Source organism: Schistocerca nitens, chromosome 3 (genome assembly GCF_023898315.1).
Source record: "Schistocerca nitens isolate TAMUIC-IGC-003100 chromosome 3, iqSchNite1.1, whole genome shotgun sequence".
NCBI classification, from domain to species: Eukaryota; Metazoa; Arthropoda; class Insecta; order Orthoptera; family Acrididae; genus Schistocerca; species Schistocerca nitens.
This window is the reverse complement of record NC_064616.1, coordinates 286505452-286525390: the sequence shown is the minus strand read 5'-3', so window position 1 is coordinate 286525390 and position 19939 is coordinate 286505452. Positions and strand designations below refer to the sequence as shown.

General features: G+C 42.1%; 1 protein-coding gene and 1 non-coding gene across 2 annotated transcripts in view; both read right to left on the bottom strand.

Moving 5' to 3' along the window:
- The window catches only part of LOC126249182 (diacylglycerol kinase 1), a 747622-nt gene extending 744816 nt beyond the window's left edge, over positions 1–2806 (bottom strand). The window contains exon 1 of the mRNA XM_049950837.1: positions 2765–2806. The gene's annotated coding sequence lies outside the window, so the exon portion shown is untranslated. The remainder of the gene's footprint in view (positions 1–2764) is intronic.
- A 15541-nt stretch (positions 2807–18347) lies between these two features.
- Trnas-cga (transfer RNA serine (anticodon CGA)) lies at positions 18348–18421 on the bottom strand. Its single transcript has one exon. It is a non-coding gene; the product is annotated as a tRNA-Ser (tRNA).
- Between the last annotated feature and the right edge of the window lie 1518 nt (positions 18422–19939).

Sequence of the window (19939 nt, the reverse complement as noted above, 5' to 3'; positions counted from 1 at the left end):
TCCCTCGCAGGCACTGCACCCCCATAGGACAAAATCAGATGCAGCTTTCAAATCGATAAGTACCCCTTCTATAAGCTTCCCCGGGAACATGTACCACCGTTAGGAAGCATCTTACATGGGTTTATATCTGAAAAAAATTAATACAGTATTACATCTTTTTATTTCTTCAATTACTAACCCAGCCTAATTTTTCTTTTTATTATTCTTCTAGCAGTCAGCACATAATATTTCTAGTGTAAAAGTTCTACTTTTTAGCGTACGTAAAGTCTCGTGAATGTAATAGTGGCAAGCGTGTGTAGTACTTTGAAATATGCGTAGTACTACTTTGTGTTAAGCTAAGAAAAATTACACGTTTTATCAAGTCACTATTTTCCAGGCAGCATTTAATAAGTTGGAGTCAAAAATATACCACAGAAAAATACTTAACAAGAGAAATGGCATGTTATTACTGTTTATCCAGGTTTTGCTTAGTCAGTGAATTAAAGAAAGTTTTGACTATATCACTTAAAAGTCTACAGAAGATGATTGACGGTTTGAAGGAAAGTTTAAGTAAGTTTTTCATAATTTTTATGATCTGGTCAGCCCTTAAAATTAACAGTTTATTCCAGGGAGACAAAACTGTAATGGATTGTTCTTGTGCAAGTCGACCAATATCATGTACATAAAAATAAATTACGAAAGATAGGCATCAGGCTATCATCCAACTAGAAACTGCTTACATAAAACTAAAATTAGTTTCAGGACAGTGATCTGAAATCTGAGATTTCATCACTGCTATTTTTTTTCCATCGCCGCTGAATGAACTACAAGCATATCTCTTACCGTTTCTATAATTTTTTATAGTGTTACTAAAATTTTTTATTCGTTAGGAAAATACAGAAGTTCTATTCTTCAAGTGAAACATTAGCTTCCTACGTCGATGACGAATGATATGAAGATATACAGAATAGTCGAGAATTTGCTGAGAAAATACAGCACCTCCAGATAGGGAAGTGAGCTCATTAAATTTAAATAAAGGCGGCATTTCTTCATTTAGGCTGTGTTTATTTAGACATCTTTTTCGTTACCGAACAGGTTTTGGCTCTTTTAGCCTTTATCGAGTATTTATCTAAAACTGGTGCAAACAGTATGAAAATGCCAGTGCAGAGTTCACAAACGTGTACTCTTCTTGATTGTTTGATAGGCAGCTATAGAACTTGTATTAGGTCTTGGTAATTACAGCTGAATGGAAAAATGCCTCCTTCATTTAATAAATGCTTCACTGTTATGCCGACTACGAAGACTTATATTAAATGTTAGTTTCTCTCTATTTTGTACCTTTTTTCATCTTATAGCTTTGGGAATACTTCATGTTATAACAAATATATCTGTTCCCTTTTAGTGAGTTTATACAGATATAAATCTTTACATCACTGCTTACTTGAATTTGGCAAAACTATGGTAATTAATAACAGTGAAATATGAAAATATAAAATTACTGTTTTGAGTGTGATTTATATTTGTATCAATAAACGGAACTCAAAGTTATGTCTTACAAAAAATCAATCTGTCTGTCCTCGAGAGTAAAAGAGACATTTCTCAAATACTGACGAGCAGATGACGACAGCAGGCATCTGGTAAACCGCGACAGGAATCTTTGCTGTCGGCTTCAAGCTCCTGAAAAGGTAGCAAGTATTATTAATTGTAGGCGGAGTGATACCGGTAGCTGTTGGTCCATCTTCTTTCAAGCTTTGAGTAAGAACAATCATAAATGTTATATTTCAGGTACTGCAGACATCTAGATGAAAAACATAGATGAACTCAAAAAGTTGTCTTTGCGTCTACCGATACTCAAAACGTGTTGACCACATGTAGAAAGGCTATCCGAAATACCTCTTGGCTTCCAAAGTCGCGACTTCATTCGAAGCGTTCACATCGAGAAAACTGTCAGCCTTACAATCTTCTGGCAATTCGCCTTAAGAATGTAGCAGCGACGCTTTGTTGGGATACAGCGTTCACTAACATCTCATAGCAATCAGAACCCCCCAAAAAAGTACAAAAAACCGCCTGAGAGGGGCGCAGGAAATCAAAATTCAGCATTCCATCGGCTCGGTATCACGCAAATTACTCGACGTCCCTATCTCTCTTACCGTAACACGGCAAGTGTTCAAAATTGAAGAAAAAAAAGGAAAAAATAAAATAGAAAGAAGAATCTCAAGCTATTAGGAATCTGACTGATTCGCAGTACTGACTGGCGCTAGGAAAATTTCAGCGAGTTTCGAGCGTGTAACCTCCGCGCATGTGGCTCTCGTTTTGGGAAGCGTCACTCTTCGTTATGGCGACTTGCCAGAAGACGTAAAGTCTGACACTTGCCGATACCTCGTTGCCTGGCTGCGCTTAAGGCGCTGTTTATGATATTCGTTCTGGCCATTTCAAGTTAGGCCCTGAGTTACGGTTTTTCAACGGCTCAGTATCTTATCATTTGTGACTTATCACGTATACCGGCAAGTTCGTTTCCCGAATGAATTAACATGATCTTAAGAGTTCTGAGCAACAGTGCGCCACCGAAAAACCGGAATGTAGCTGGAAACATAGGAAGATATGCAGTGGTTTTTCATAAATGTGTTAAAGTGCAGAGGAGTTTACTGCAAAAGTTGTGGCAGAGTACTGCGAGCAGGTAAGGGAAAAGAATTAAGCCCGCAGTCCTCGTTCCTCCTGTAAGAGCTGTGGGATACAAGAAATTCGTTATTGTAGTGAGGATGAATGGTAAAGCTTATTTAGTGACCTGCCATCCCGGCGGCGGCGCCGTCGCTGCAGCGGGCGGGCGGGCTGGCGGGCGGGTAGGCGGGCAGGCGGGCGGGCGGTCGGGCGTCAGCGGCTGCAGCTGCGGCAGCTGCGGCGTCGACGGAAGCCACAGCCCGACTGCCACCGACGACACTGCGCGCCGACTTTTATAGCGTCGCCGTCGGCGCCTTTCGGCCGGCGCCGAAGCTACACGAACACCTTCGGCCGGTCGGGACGCTGTGCGCCGCCGCGCTTCGATTCCCGCCGTCACCTCACCTCACCGCGGCCGCCCTCTCCTGAGACGTGATTGGCTGGCATATAGGGAGTCCGAAAAAGAACCATTCTCAGTCGTCGTATGAACCCCCACCACATGGCTAGCCATTAAGATTGCAGCACCAGCAAGGCGACACGCGACGAACGCCGAATTGGTACGAAGCGCAGAAGGGATCAGAACTCCACCGGCAAATTTTTAGAATAAATTGAAGCCATGTTCACCATTCATTAATCGGCCGTGACTTTTTGAAAAATATTATAGGTTTCCAGATACCGCTATCAAAAAGTGTTAACTACTAAATTATTTATTTAGCGTCACGTTTCGAAGTGATACATCATCAAGCTGTAATGGCATTACAAATGGTTCAAATGGCTCTGAGCACTATGGGACTTAACTTCTGCGGTCATCAGTCCCCTAGAACTTAGAACTGCCGGCTGAAGTGGCCGTGCGGTTCTAGGCGCTGCAGTCTGGAACCGCGAGACCGCTACGGTCACAGGTTCGAATCCTGCCTCGAGCATGGATGTGTGTGATGTCCTTAGTTTAGTTAGGCTCACAGCCATTTGAACCATTTGAACTTAGAACTACTTAAACCTAACTAACCTAAGGACATCACACACATCCATGCCCCAGGCAGGATTTGAACCTGCGAACGTAGCGGTCACGCGGTTCCAGACTGTAGCGCCTAGAACCGTTCGGCCACCCGGGCCGGCCTACTGGCATTACAAAAACATTTAATGTAAGTGTATACTGGTATCAAAATTTCCTTACATGACTGCTGTGATCATCCAGTGGAGAGACAGAAGGATAACCTAGTATGAGGCGATGTCACTTTGTATATTGGTCTGTTTTGCACATGAAAATTTTTATAAAACAGTCGCTCACTTTCTTGTTGTGGCGTGGCATTCTTCTTTTGATGTGCTGAGGTACCGCTATTTCCATGGCTCTTGTATTTCTTTACCATTGTTCGCGAACTTCACAAGGGTGACTTTACAACACGAATGCGGTAACACGAAACAAACAAGCAGTGCAGCAATCAAGATGGCGATCAAAACAAGCCTACTTTCGATTTTACTATCGATATGTCGATCATGGTTGTGTCACTAGCAATGTCTTCTCCATGCCCCTCTGTCGTATTACTGATGTTGGCTAGCTTAATATATTACAAAATGAGGGACTGTGACAATTTTGCCGGCCGAAGTGGCCGTGCGGTTCTAGGCGCTGCAGTCTGGAACCGCGAGACCGCTACGGTCGCAGGTTCGAATCCTGCCTCGGGCATGGATGTGTGTGATGTCGTTAGGTTAGTTAGGTTTAACTAGTTCTAAGTTCTAGGGGACTAATGACCTCAGCAGTTGAGACCCATAGTGCTCAGAGCCATTTGAACCATTTTTTTTGACAATTTGAAACAGAAAATGATGTGAGGAAGGCTAACCGAAGACTACGTTTTATTGGCAGGACACTTAGAAAATGTAACGGATCAACTAAGGAGACTGCCTACACTAAGCTTGTCTGTCGTCTTTTAGAATACTGCTGCGCGGTGTGGGATCCTTACCACATAGGACTGATGGAGTACATTGAAAAAGTCCAGAGAAGGGCAGCGCGATTTGTATTATCGTGAAATAGGGGAGAGAGAGTCACTGAAATGATACAAGATTTAGGATGGACTTAATTAAAACAAAGACTTTTTTGTTAAGGAGGAATCTTCTCACGAAGTTCCAAGAACCAACTTTCTCCTCCGAATGTGAAAATATTTTGCTGACGCCGACCTACATAGGGAGAAACGATCACCATGATAAAGTAAAGGAAATCAGAGGTCGTACGGAAAGATGCAGGTGTTCGTTCTTTCCGCGCGCGCTATATGAGATTTGAATAATAGAGAATTGTGAAGGTGGTTGGATGAACCCTCTGCCAGGCGCTTAAATGTGATTTGCAGAGTATCCATGTAGACGTAGATGTAGATGAATTTTATGATACAAATGGTGGTATAAAAACTTTTTATTTTAAGAACTAGAAAGTGATTTCTGGGATCTATGCTCATATATAACTTTTATGTCGTGTGCTTACTATTTTAAGAGAACCGAATTGAAATTCGTAAACAAGTGTGAATTTTGGAACTCTGTCATTTCATTTACAATCTCGTTTTTTGATTTACGTCCATGGGTGAATATTTCCATTTGTTAAACGATGTCCGTTCTCCAGTACTTTCACAAAGCATGCAGTATTTTGAGGTCGTTGTCTGTTGCAACACTTAAAATGTCATTTGTGTTATAAAATTGTCACAGACGCTCATTTTGCGATATGTTACGCCAACCAACTTCAGTGTTATAAAGTGACCCTTGTGAAGTTTGTGAACAATGCTGAACAAACCCAAGAGAACCACGGAAACAGCGATACCTATGCACATCACAAAGAGAATGCCACACCACAAGAACAAAGTGAGTGACTGTTTTATCAAAATTTTCATGTGAACAACAGACCAATATACAAAGTAGCATCACCTCGTACTAGGTTATCCTTCTCCATCTACACTGGATGATCACAACACTCACGCAAAGAAACTTAAATACCTGTACAGACTTACGTTAAATGATTTGGAATGACAATATAGACTGATGGTGAGGTATGACCTCGAAACATATTGCTCAATACATAATTTACTAGTCAAAAAATTTTGTGACTGGTAACGGTATCTGAAAACCTTTCCATAAATTTTTAGAAGTTGTCGAGTACTGTGTGTATTTTGGTATAAGGGACCCACGGTCTCCGATGGTTCGTTACAGGGTGATAATGTAATACATCAGGGGCGGGCAAACGTTGCACGCGGCTCATGAGCGCACAGCGGTGCACGTGTGCTGCTCGCGTGCAATCGTCGACCGGGACAGTGCCGACAGCCTGTAGGTTGCGGCAGTGTAGTACCAGGCTAAGCTGCGGACGTTGAAGCGAAGCGACCACTACGTAGTGAACGTTGTATTTCAATAACCGGAAAATGCAGAGTGAATCGAGGAAACGGAGAATTGGAGATTTGCTATCTTTTAAAAAGGAATGGGAGAATCATTTTTTCTCTGTGTAAAAACGTGAAAATTGGAAATGTGTAATATGTGACAGTATTCTCGCTGGTGAGCGGAAGTTTAATATTGAACGCCATTATAATAAATTTCAGTATGTTGCCGTTCTTAGTGCAATAAAAGAGGAATTTCTCAAGCGATTTGGGGATATATCTTACTTATCCCAAGGTTTTGAATAGTTCTCGAGAGAATCTGGTTTCTGTAGATGATATTAATCTCAGTTTGCAAATGGAATTAATAGATCTACAGTGTAATTCTCGTCTGAGAGACAAGTTCCTTTTGGCAAGACGTGTAATAGATTTTTATCACGACTTTCCACAGCAGGAGTTTCATCGTCTCCATCGTGAAGCCATGAAGATAGTCAATGTTACGCTCGACATACTTTTGTGAGAGATTTTTTTCTGTTATGAAAATTAATAAGTCTCGGTTAAGAGCAAACATCAGTAAAGAAAATTTACGTAACTGTTTGCGTTTGTCTGTATGTAGAAATTTTGTTCCAGACATTAAACGTATTGTAAACTCCACCTGTGATAATTAAATAAAACGTATCGTAGGTAATAGGTACTCTTTCAAACCATGATTACTTTCAAGCAGTCCTACTAACCTTATTCCTTCATTTAATAAAGCAGGCCAGGAAACAAAACGCATTACAGAGGAAGAAGCGGAGAGACGGTATGGTGGGGAGGGGTGAGAATCGGGTGGCCAGCTTGCCCCTGTGTGCACGCAGAACACCTCTTAACTGCACACGTGCATGTGCACCGCACACGTGCAGAATTCCTGCCCGCCCCTGTAATACATGATTTATTCGGTTTGTTTCACCAGCACTTTTGTTTCTGCGGAAACACCTATGCATCGCACACGTGCAGAATTCCTGCCCGCCCCTGTAATACATGATTTATTCGGTTTGTTTCACCAGCACTTTTGTTTCTGCGGAAACACCTACACAACTATGGAAAAAACTAATATGCAATCACTAAAACATACAGCACAAAACACAGGAACAAATACAAAAGTTCTGTGATGTGGTTTCCATCGCTGCAGGAACAATTCAGTATAACGCTGATGTGTAGGTATTGCTCTGAAATCGGTGAACCTGTACATCAGGTGCATACTGGCAACTCTTTATCAGTAAATGTATCGATACTGTCGTGTATCACTGTTAATATACAACTGTCACTGCCGAGAACAATACGAGATACACTCAAGCAGTACTGAATGCAAGCTTGAGGCCAAAGAGTAAAGTGAGCATTGATTTTCTCATCAGTAAGTACCATGAGGGAATAAGACAGTTTCTTGTCAAACAAGCCATAAAGAGAATACTTTCGACATCTGCACTGTTTCCGGTGCAATACAGATACGAAGCTAACTGGGGCAAGAAACCAAAGGAAATTTTTTGTTATTCGCCTATACAAGGCCCTCGACGCTCAGTAAATATGTCCGTCATACGTTACATAAGAGTGCAGATTGCGACACATGGACGACGACATATGGTAGTTTGAGTATGGCTGTGATTCGTGCTCCGATGGACGAAGCGGTTAAGGCGAACGCTCGCGTAAAGCGGGAGATCCGGGTTCGAGCCCCGCTCCACCTCAAACTTTCACTGTTATTCCAATATACAGCCGAAGGTGGTTCATATTTGCACCTGCGAATACATTTTCTAAAACGCAATGACTCTATAACGAGCCGTCGGAGAGTGTGGTCCCTTATACCAAAATACTCACTATGTGTCGCTGCCGCGCGGTTTGAGGCATTATTTCGCGGATTGCGCGGCCCCTCCCGCCGGAGGTTCGAATCCTCCATCGGCATGTGTGTGTGTGTGTTGTTCTTAGAATAAGTTAGTTTAAGTAGTGTGTAAGTCTAGGGACCGATGACCTCAGCTGTTTGGTCCCTTAGGAATTCACACACATTTGAACTTTTTTTTTATGTGTCTCTGAGCACCATCTGGAAGTTTGTCGGTGGACTTCTGGTTCATCCTCTACGAGGCCATATGATTTCATATGCAGATCAGTAAGGTTTAGCTATCCAAACAAAGTCGATAGGACTAAATCCATTTGCATGATTTAAAATAGAAAGATTACGCATCGCTTTTCTTATTCAAAAATCGTATTTGAATGCTGTTTGTGGAAAGATTGTGTTAGCTACATATGCTTCATGCTTCTGTCGCTTAGTAGTGGAAAGGTCTAGATGAGATACTATCAGATTCTACAAAGATTATATGAAAGAACTTGCTCGTTTTCTAGCAGCAGTCAACCGTAGATCCCTGGAGCAACGAAACGTTAGTAGCGAGTGGAAAAAAGCGCAGGCCGTTTCGATTTTCAAGAAGGGTTGTAGGACAGATACAGGCCTACATCGCTGACGTCAATTTGTTGTAGAATAATGCAACTTATTTAATGCTCAAGAATTACGACGGTTTTGGAGAACGGAAAATCTCCTGTTTAACAATCAATATGGGTTCCGCAAACAGATATCTCACTTCTATAGTCGATATGGCCGAGCGGTTCTAGGCGCTTCAGTCTGGAACCGCGCGTCCGCTACTGTCGCAGGTTAGAATCCTGCCTCGGACATGGATGTGTGTGATGTCCTTAGGTTTAAGTAGTTCTAACTTCTAGGGGACTGATGACTTCAGATGTTAAGTCCCATAGTACTCAGAGCCATTTGAACCACTTGATTTGAAGTTCCATAGTGCTGTAGACTACTGTGCTTAGGTTGATGCCGTGTCCTTGACTTCAGGAGGAGTATGACATCGTTCCGCACTGCCATTTATTTAAAAACTACGAGCTTAACGAATATCAGACCAGATTTGCGACTAGAGACTAGATTCAAGACCTGCTTGCAGATAGAACTCAATATTTCGATATTAAAGGAAGAAAATCGACTTCTGTTAAGGTAATTTCCGGGGTATGCAGTGTATGTAAATGAGCTAGAAGAAATCGTTGAAAGCTCTTTAAGACTGTTCGTAGGTGATGCGGTTCTCTGTAAGAAATCAGCACACTAAAGACAGTATCGATTTGCTGAATGACCTGCAAAGGACTAATGAATTGTGCCGGCTCTGGCAGTTGACTATGAAGACGAATGAATGCAACTTATTGTGCATACATACGAAAATAATTCCACTACTTCACAATTACACTGTTAATGAAAAATTGCTGAAAACAGTATCTACCACGAAATATCTAAGAGTAACTATCCAGAGCGAGCTTAAGTGGAATGACCAGGAAATATAACTCATCCACGAAGGAAGCGGCTTACAAGGCGTTTGTTCAACTGATTCTTGTGTACTGTTCGTCAATTAGGGATCCTTACCAGGTACGAGTGATAGAAGGGATAGAGACAACACAACAAAGAGCGCGGTTTTACGTCACGGTATCGTTTGGTGGGCGCGAGAGCGTTACAGAGATGCTCAACAAACTCTAGTGGCAGACGTTACAGAAGAGGCGTTGTGTGTCACGGAAAGGCTTCCTATTGAAATTACGGAAGATAGCCTTACGAGAAGAGTCGGACAACGTATTACTTCGTCTCACATACATCTCGCGTAAAGACCGCGACAAGAAAATTCGAGAAATTAGAGCTTATACAGGGGCTTACCGACAATCATTATTCCCTCGCGCCATTCGCAAGTCGAATAGGGAAGAGAAGGATCGGTTAGTGGTACCAGAAGCACCCTCGACCAAACACCGTTAGGTGACTTGCTTACTATGATGTAGATGTACATACAAGGAGAAACTTCTACCAACATGTATCGGAATTCGACAGCTGCTGGAACGTGGGCTGCCAATATCACAGTTTATCACTCCACGATACTGTTGCACCGGTTCGCCAGGATGCCACGACTGTTATCCGAATAAGAAATCGATGATTTCAGGAGGGTCACATTCAAAGTCATGCAGGAAGTCAATAGCTCCATATGGAATGTGCCCGAGAGGACAGGCATTTTTCACTAGGCCGTCACGCAAAATTGAGAAAGAAAATTAATTAATTAATTAATTTACCTATGTATCCAGGGATAATCTCGCAATGTCACCATAATACACTGAAAATAAAGAGCTGAAAATATACATACGCACAGAATATGTAAGTATGCATTTATGAGGATAAGGCAGGTTGTAACCTCCCCTTAGAAAAATTAGTGAATTACTGTGCTGGTAAACCCCTTACGTTATTTAATTTTCAAACAGCTTATCAGAACTGAACGTACTCAGACGTTTCTCTCTTTACTTATTCTGATCAACACTAAACTGACACAATATTTTTAGCGCAACGCAGTCTGACTTTCAATAATCCCTACAAAAGAATGGCCCTGCCTGACAATAACCCATACCTACCTTTCAGGAATCACTTACCTCACAAAAATCTTCGTTACTCGAACTACTGCAATACAGCGAGCGGCAATACTGCCAGCTAAATACAGGATTCTAACTACTGAAGGCACTAACTACTGATAGGCATAGTTATCAAATGAAAAATTTTGATAGAGAACAAACAATGTCAATGTATTTACCTTAATAGTGTTCAAAAGTTATATATATATAAAGATGATGTGACTTACCAAATGAAAGTGCTGGCAGGTCGACAGACACACAAACATACACACAGAATTCAAGCTTTCGCAACAAACTGTTGCCTCATCAGGAAAGAGGGAAGGAGAGGGAAAGGCGAAAGGATGTGGGTTTTAAGGGAGAGGGTAAGGAGTCATTCCAATCCCGGGAGTGGAAAGGCTTACCTTAGGGGGAAAAAAGGACGGGTATACACTCGCACACACGCACACACACACACACACACACACACACACACACACACACATATCCATCCACACATATACAGACACAAGCAGACATATTTAAAGACAAAGAGTTTGGGCTTTGTCTTTAAATATGTCTGCTTGTGTCTGTATATATGTGTGTGTGTGTGTGTGTGTGTGTGTGTGTGTGTGTGTGTGTGTGTGTGTGTGTGTGTGTGTGCGAGTGTATACCCGTCCTTTTTTCCCCCTAAGGTAAGTCTTTCCGCTCCCGGGATTGGAATGACTCCTTACCCTCTCCCTTAAAACCCACATCCTTTCGTCTTTCCCTCTCCTTCCCTCTTTCCTGATGAGGCAACAGTTTGTTGCGAAAGCTTGAATTCTGTGTGTATGTTTGTGTGTCTGTCGACCTGCCAGCACTTTCATTTGGTAAGTCACATCATCTTTGTTTTTAGATATATTTTTCCTACGTGGAATGTTTCCCTCTATTATATATATATATATATATATATATATATATAAGTTCATGACATCCAGTCTTACAAATTTCCTTTTTCTGACGGACACACGTCCAGATCGTCCGCTCTGAAAACTCTGCCATCTCTCTCCCCACATCCACCACTGCTGGTGGCTCACCTCCAACTGTGCAACGCTACGCGCTATTCACATCCAACTGCCCAACACTAAAATAGCGAATATTTCAACAATGCCAACCAGCTACAGACTGCACACAGCACAGCCAGTGATTTTCATACAGAGCGCTACGTGACGTTACCAATATAAAAACCTAAACAGCCTACTTACAAGGTGGCTTTCCGTGGCTTTGATGAAGGAACCACGCTAGCATTTGTCTGAAATGATTTAGGAAAACATGGAAAAATTAAATCAGGATGTCTGGACAGAGTAAACTTCATCACCCGCCACCCCCCCCCCCCCCCCCCCCCCCCCCGAAATTGAGGTAAGTGTCTTAACTGCACTGCCTCATTCTGTTAGTCTATATTGTACAATGTACTCTGATTTACACAAGATTTCCTCTAGATAAGTTATCATATAAAACACAGCTTTGCACTTCATAACTGCTCACAGTAATCACACTCACAGATATGTATGTTTTTATTTCTGATATGCAAAACAACATGCTAGATGAGCTTGTTTGCAGAAAGACAAATATCCACACAGAAAGTATGTGGGGCGCCACAAACTGTCAGCATGGTGACTACTGTCGTGGCTTTCATTGACGCCGCAGCCCTTGACACGAGTGTGGCATCACGTCCGTCTATTTATTTATTAACTCATTCTGAATCATAAGTCTTCTAACTGGTTTGATGCGACCCGTCACGAATTCCTCTCCTGTGCCATCCTTTTCATTTCAGAACAGCACTTGCCCCTACGTCCATAATTATTCCCTCGATGTATTCCAACCTCTGTGTCCCCCTACAGTTTTAGTCTCTATGGCTCCCTCTTGTACCAAGAAGGGTATTCCTTGGTGCTTTAACACATGCCTTGCTACCCAGTTCCTTCTTCCTGTCAGTGTCTTCTAGAAGTTCTTTCTTCGCCGATTCTGCGAAGAACCTCCTCATTATCTTATTAGTCCACCTGAATGTCAACATTCTTCTGTAGCACCACATCCCAAACGCTTCGATTATCCTCTGTTCCGGTTTTCCCACTGTCCATGATACACTACCATAAGCTCACCGGACAAAACTTTAGTCACCCCCATTGAAATCATTACAAGCATCGTTTACCACCCTGTAATTCTGTCCCTGGACTTAATAACCGCCTGGATTCCGTTAGGAAGTGTGTCTACGAGGCTGTGCAGATATGTCGCATCCATGTTAAGCAAGCCGCTGAGGATTATATTGCGCATTTCCAGCAAATTGCGAGGATGCTGATGTCGGTGTTTTACCCGTCGTTACAACATGTGCCACACGTTTTCTATGAGGTTCAAGTCAGGTGATTTTGCAGCCACTCGTTATTAAATAAGGTTTAGGAGTGTTCAGAAAATCAGTCACAAATTCAATCAGCCCAATGCACTTCGCTTTTGTCGCCTTGAAAAATTGGGGTATCAACAGCATACTAATCATGCAGATGTTGACTGAAAGGCAACACTTCATCATTCAGAATGTTCAAATAAACATGCTGGTTCATGTTAGTGGTCAACTCAGTAAGTGGACCCAACTTATGATAAGGAAAACAGCACCCAAAACATCACAGAGTCACCTTCTTCTTGAACCTAGTGATTTCAGTTCTCGTCGTAATGTTCTCTCCATAACAGGTGGGAATGGAGCTACATTCACTGTCTGCAGCAGCGAGGACGGGGCCTGAGTCGTGCTTGGGTAGCTCAGTTGGTAGAGCACTTGCCCGCGAAAGGCAAAGGTCCCGAGTTCGAGTCTCGGTCCGGCACACAGTTTTAATCTGCCAGGAAGTTTCATATCAGTGCACACTCCGCTGGAGAGTGAAAATCTCATTCTAGTTCCTGAGAGGTTTGGAGGCGATTTTGACTCACAAGCTATGAAACGTATCTCCGGTTCCTTTCAGTCAAGATATTTTTCGGGCCAAAGTTCTGACGTCGTGTTTCGTAGCCACGTGTGTTACACCACTGCTTGTAGAGATGTTGAACAGTTAGCTTCGAAACACCAACAAATTCAGCTACTTCACACACTGTATGGCACTAGGCACGGTCAAACACGATTACCCCTTTTCTCTACTTCGTCACGTCCTTTTTGTCACTCTGTCACGACCTTACAGTTACCCATGCTTACTTACAAAGTCCGCTTGAAACATAAATATCTCAGTGAATGCTACTTTCTTATGCGCACATAGAGTCAGTTCAGCAAGTGACTCGTTCACTGCGCCTTCTGGAAAGGTTTAACGTTTCATCTGTGCCTGCCGACTGAGGTGGCATTTTTTTTTTTTTTTTTTTTTTTTTTTTTTTTTTTTTTTTTGTTCCATGAGCTCACAAAGCTGTGCTACAAATGTACGTTCGTACGTTCTCAGAATTTCTTCCTCCAACTAAGACGTATGTATGAGACCAGTAAACTTCTCTTAGGCAGTGTACGCAGCTCGTGGTCTAGTGGCTAGCTTTGCTGCCTCTGGATCACGGTGTCCCGGATTCGATTCCCGTGCCGGGTTCGGGATTTTCTCTGCCCGGGGACTGGATATTTGTGTAGTCGTCATCATTTCATCGTCATCATTCGTGACAGTGGCTAGATTGAACTGTGCAAAAAAATAGACTGTGAAACAATTAGGACTTTGCAGGGGCGCTGACGACCGTGCAGTTGGGCGCCCCATGAACCAAACATCATCATCATCTTGGCCAGGAATTCCCGCCTGTGCTAGTCTGCTTTTGATGTCTTTGCTTCGTCCGTCATGGAAGGTAGCAGAATTCGTTAATCATGCAGAGAATTGGAAGACAATATGCGGCTTTGTTTCCTTCATCAGTGCTTGTACTGATATTGTAGACGGACATATGTCAACTTTCAGTAAACCATTACTGTTGTCTGTAGTTGATTGATGTAATATTTTGTCAGCAACGGATTAAAGTTGTTAGATAATTAGCTGTTGGACGTTTTTTTATTATCCGACAGTTGTAGAAATTCAATTTTGGAAGCTAGTTATTTACTGAAAGATATTTATGTTTTCTATGAATTCCTTAATATCGTCTACTTCGTGACCATCAACTTCGGTCTTAAATTTCTCCCTATTCTCATTCCTGCTACGTCTCATTACTTTTTTTCTTTTTCTAGTTTACTCTTAATGCATATTCGGTACTCATTAGACTATTGATTCCATTCAACAGATAAGTCTTCTTCACTTTCACTAGGGATAGCAATGTTGTCAGCGAATCTTTTCATTGATATCCCCTCACCCTGAATTTTAATAACAGTCTTGAATTTTTCTTTTATTTTAGTCATTGCTTCTTCGATGTATAGATAGAAGCTAAGGACTGCATCCCTGTCTTACAGCCTTTTTAATTCGAGCACTTTGTTCATGGTCTTCCAGTCTTACTGTTCCCTCTTTGTTCTTGTACATGTTGTATGTCACCAGTCTTTTCCTGTAATTTACTCCCATTTTTCTCAGAATTTCGAGTATCTTGCACCATTTAACGCTGTCTAACGCTTCCTCTAGATCGACAGATCCTATGAGCGTGTGTTGATTTTTCATCAGGGTTGGTTCCGTTATCAAGTGCGTAGTTAGAACTGTCTTTCCGGCGCATTTACCTTTCTAAAGTCAAACTGATCGAAATCTAACATATCCTCAGTTTTCTTTTCCATTCTTTTGTATCTTGTTCTTGGTTCAAATGGCTCTGAGCACTATGGGACTTAACATCTATGGTCATCAGTCCCCTAGATTTAGAACTACTTAAACCTAACTAACCTAAGGACATCACACACATCCATGCCCGAGGCAGGATTCGAACCTGCGACCGTAGCAGTCGCGCGGCTCCGGACTGAGCGCCTAGAACCGCTAGACCACCGCGGCCGGCTCTTGTTCTTGTCAGCAGCTTGTATACATGAGCTGTTAAGCTAATTGCGCGGTAGCTTCCGCACCTACCTGCCCTTGCTATCTTTGGAATTATTTGGATGACGTTTTTCCGAAAGTCTGATGGTGCTTCGCCAGAGTCATAGTTTCTACTCAAAAACTTGAATAGTCGTTTGGTAGCCATTTCCCCCAATGGTTTTAAAAATTACGATGGAATCTTATCTACCCCTTCTGTTTTACTTGATCTCAAGTCTTCCACAGCTCTTTTAAATTCTCACTCTAATACTGGGTCCCCTATCCACTGACCAGCATTGGTTACTGACCATCACTGATCACCGACCGTCATTGATAACTGACCATCACTGATCAATAACCATTATTGCCCACATATCATGTTTGTACATAAACAATAATTGATCACTGATCGTCACTGTGCACTGACCATCACTGGCCCCTTGGTATAAATCTCTTATGTTTCAGATGAATACAAAATGTACTGTAGAATATTTGAAAATGGAAGATTTCTCGATCAGAAAGATCCCTGAAAATTTTAAAATACCTTACAGCACACTGAACATCAGATTGAGGAGAGAAAATGAATCGGAACAGAAGATAAGCCCTTCTGTGTGTCACATAGTTTTCAAACAAAACCATGTGGTGATCATCTCGTAAACTAATCTTATCCACTTCTTATTTTCAGCTGTGTACAAAATGAACTGCAGAAGATTTGGAAATGGCAACACAAGCTGTTATTGAAAGTTTACTGCTGAAAATTTTAAATACCTTTTAGCACACTGCAGATTAGATTAAGGAGTGGAAATGAATCGATCCCGAGCCTAGGAAGCAAATGCGCACACCATGTTAAAACACCTAAGGCGACAGTTCCATTGTGGTGAATATGTACGAACAGACGGTAAATTTGCCCTGGAGAAGTATGTGCAGAGTAGGTGGGTTAAGGATAGAAATAAATCACCGTGGTTTAATAAAAGAAATAGGAAATTGCAGAGGAAGCGGAGACTGCTGTAATAACTTTCAAAAAAGAACGCGCATATGACGACAGGCAAAAATTAGTAGAAATTCATGCGTCTGTAAAAGATCGATGCACGAAACATACAACAATTGCCTTTGCAGAACATCTTGGCGAGATGTGAGAAAATTCTGATCCTACGTAAAATCGCTAAGTAGCTCGAAGGCTTCTGTCCAGTCATTCGTGGCGATAGAAGACAGCAAAAGGAATTCTAAAGTTTTAAATGTTGTTCCTAAGGAATCATTCACGCAGGAGACTCAAATATAGAGCACATAGTACATCTACATGTACAACTACATACATTCTCGGCAAGCCCCCTTAATGTGTGTCGAGGAGTGTACCTCGTACCACTACCAGTCATTTCCTCTCCTTTTCCACTCGCATATAAAGCGAGGCAAAAACGACTATCTATATACATCTGTAGGAGCCCTGATTTCTTTCATCTTATATTCATGGTCCTTACGGAAAATGGAGTCGGTGACGATAATGACGAGGCGCCTTGCCTTATCGTTATGATCATTTGCCCAGTTTTACTGTCTTTTACAAAACATGACATACAAGAAGACGAAGTGCAACTAACATATTGTTTGAAGGCGTGGAGTCAGACACGGATCAACTCCCTTTTCCTTGGTACTACGAAATAATTTACATAAGGTTCACCACTCTCGCCTTCACCCACGATGCGAGGATAGACAGATCAGCAGTTCCATGTCTGTAACAGTGGGGTTATCTGGTCACAAGTTCCGAATTCGCACTACTGAACCAGAAACATACATCGCTTCCAGCCTCCACAGAACTCTCAGCAGTTTCATCAGAAAGGGCGGCTAACAGCGGGAACCCGACGTAGATCCCTCTTTGACACATTTGAAACTTCGCTTGGTAAAAGAAAGGTAAAAATAAACGGACACCTGTTTAGTCTTAGGTGCCAATACTCAATAGTTTTCAAGAATATGACGAAGATTCTATGCTACTTCATCAGTTCGCTTGGGCAATGTTAAACCAAGCTAGTCGGTAGTATAGAGGCTAAGTGCACAGTTTCGAATTTCTGTGCTCCATGTTCAAATTAAACCTTTTTTTTCTTTGGTTGTCGTGGAACAACAGCTATGTTGTGACATCAACGGTATCAATATTTCTTGTGACATCAAGATATATCATGGGATTATTGACAAAAGAAGTAAGCGTTTTAAATCCTATTACAACTGATTTTAACATCATAAATCTTATATAACCTTATGTAATTAACAGTAAATGAAAATGAAAAAATATGAAATATATGATTTTAATTTTTGCACTGATGTTTTGCTTTTATACTTCAAGAGAACAATGATCTCCTCTGCGTAACATATATCATTAAAGCATTCAAAGCAGAAAAATTGATACAACAAGCAACGTCTGAAGGCACACACACCACACTCACAAATTTTTAGTGTGAGTGTTACTAGGAAAAGCAACCTCGTAAATGTTGTCAAATACCTCGAGATCTGGCGATAATCTCGCTTTAAATGAAGCACATCAAAGTGTTTTGTCGAAAGCTGGGACCGAGAGACATGGCACAGTGGTTAGCATACGGAATCCGCATTCGGGAGGACAACGATTCAAACCTGCGTCCGGCCATCCAGATTTAGGTTTCCCTAAATCACTCCAGGCAAATACGGGGATGGTTCCTTTTAAAGGACACCGCCGATTTTCTTCCCCGTCCTTGACAAAATCGGAGCTTGTGACCCGTCTCTAATGACTTCGATGTCGACGGTACGTATAACCGAATCTTCCTTCCTTCTTCCTTTCCGGAAGCTGGAGCCTGCACTTGATTACGAATCCAGGTATGTATTTTATTAATTGCATGGCTTCTACTTGTGGGTTTATTTGCTGCACGGTCAGAATAGGGCACTTCTGTAACGGGGGAATGTAAGTCTTTACTTATGATAGGTTTCTTTCCAGAATGAGATTTTCACTCTGCCGCGGAGTGTGCGCTGATATGAAACTTCCTGGCAGATTAAAACTGTGTGCACCGACCGAGACTCGAACTCGGGACCTTTGCCTTTCGCGGGCAAGTGCTCTACCAACTGAGCTACCGAAGCACGACTCACGCGCGGCCCTCACAGCTTTACTTCTGCCAGTATCTCGTCTCCTACCTTCCAAACTTTACAGAAGCTCTCCTGCGAACCATGCAGAACTAGCACTCCTGAAAGAAAGGATAATGCGGAGACATGGCTTAGCCACAGCCTGGGGGATGTTTCCAGAATGAGCACTTGCCCGCGAAAGGCAAAGGTCCCGAGTTCGAGTCTCGGTCGGCGCACACAGTTTTAATCTGCCAGGAAGTTTGATAGGTTTCTTTGTTTCAGTTGGCCCACAGCTTTTTCTGTAACGTTCTCACCTCAAAAGAATCACGCTCTGTTACTAGAGATGCGATACTTATATTGTGTTTGATCCATACTTTTAACGAAATCAGGACTGAATTCATAAATTTAGTGGAGATTTGATGTTGAAACAGATTTGCTGTTACCAGAAATCCATAAAACATTCGCTTGTCTTTGGTGCTAACGAATTTGATGAAGCTGCGAAATTCTGCGTTTAGCCTTGACTGAATCCGCCCCAGGTGTTTAAGACTTTGTATTCGAAACTTTCCGATAGCAATGAGGCTTTTGCAGCGATCGCTCACTGCAGCAGCGTGCGTGCAGCAAGTACATATCCACTGTTTCTAGCCTCTATAATACGATCTAACACCCACGAATCGATCATTCTATATTTATCTCGAGTCGATACCCCGCTTGCCATTTAGGTCGTCCATCGCGTTAGCTGTTTCGTACTTGTGAGCTTGTGCACTCCTCCTCTGCCTAGTTTCCGGAAAACTGTTACCAACAGTTTTTGTTTGTTTCCACGAAGTTAGAAGCAATGATCCTCGAATCCAACAAGTCGGAAACCTGTTAGTGGAGCGGCAACATAATGTGTACGCAACAGCTACAAGATGTGGAAAGCTCACAAAAGACACCTATCACCAGTTTCTGGACAAATTTTTCTGACCTTACGTAAAAATGAAGCCACTCCTGTACATTACTGGCTCCTGGAACGGGTATAAATATCCCTCCTTACACAATTGCCTGATTGTCGATGAAATCGGAATATTGACGTGGTCATTAAAAGTAATTGTGTATGACATTCTGTCAAACCTACGACGTATACTTTTATTGACAGGTGAAGGATTACATCCTTCCATTATAGAAGCCCCTGTTCTCATCGCACAGCGAAGGGAAGTCACAACTAGAAGCGATGCCAGGCTCCAACTTTCGAGAAAATGCTTTGATATGCTTGGTTTGCCGCGAAATTATCGCCCAATGGCGAGGTGTTTAGTAACCTTAACGAGGTTGCATTGCTTAACGATACTCACCCTAAAAATGTGACTGTGGCACGTATGACTTCTCACTTTGCTGGAGGTGCTGTAATTTTTTACACTTTGAATGTTTTTATGGTATGTGCCACCCAAGGCAATGCAGTGGTTCTGTTACAGTATAAAAGTAAAACATGAAAGCAACATTAGAAATACTAGAATTAATATGTTCTCCTTTTCCAGTTACTGCTAACTGTACAAGATCATATAA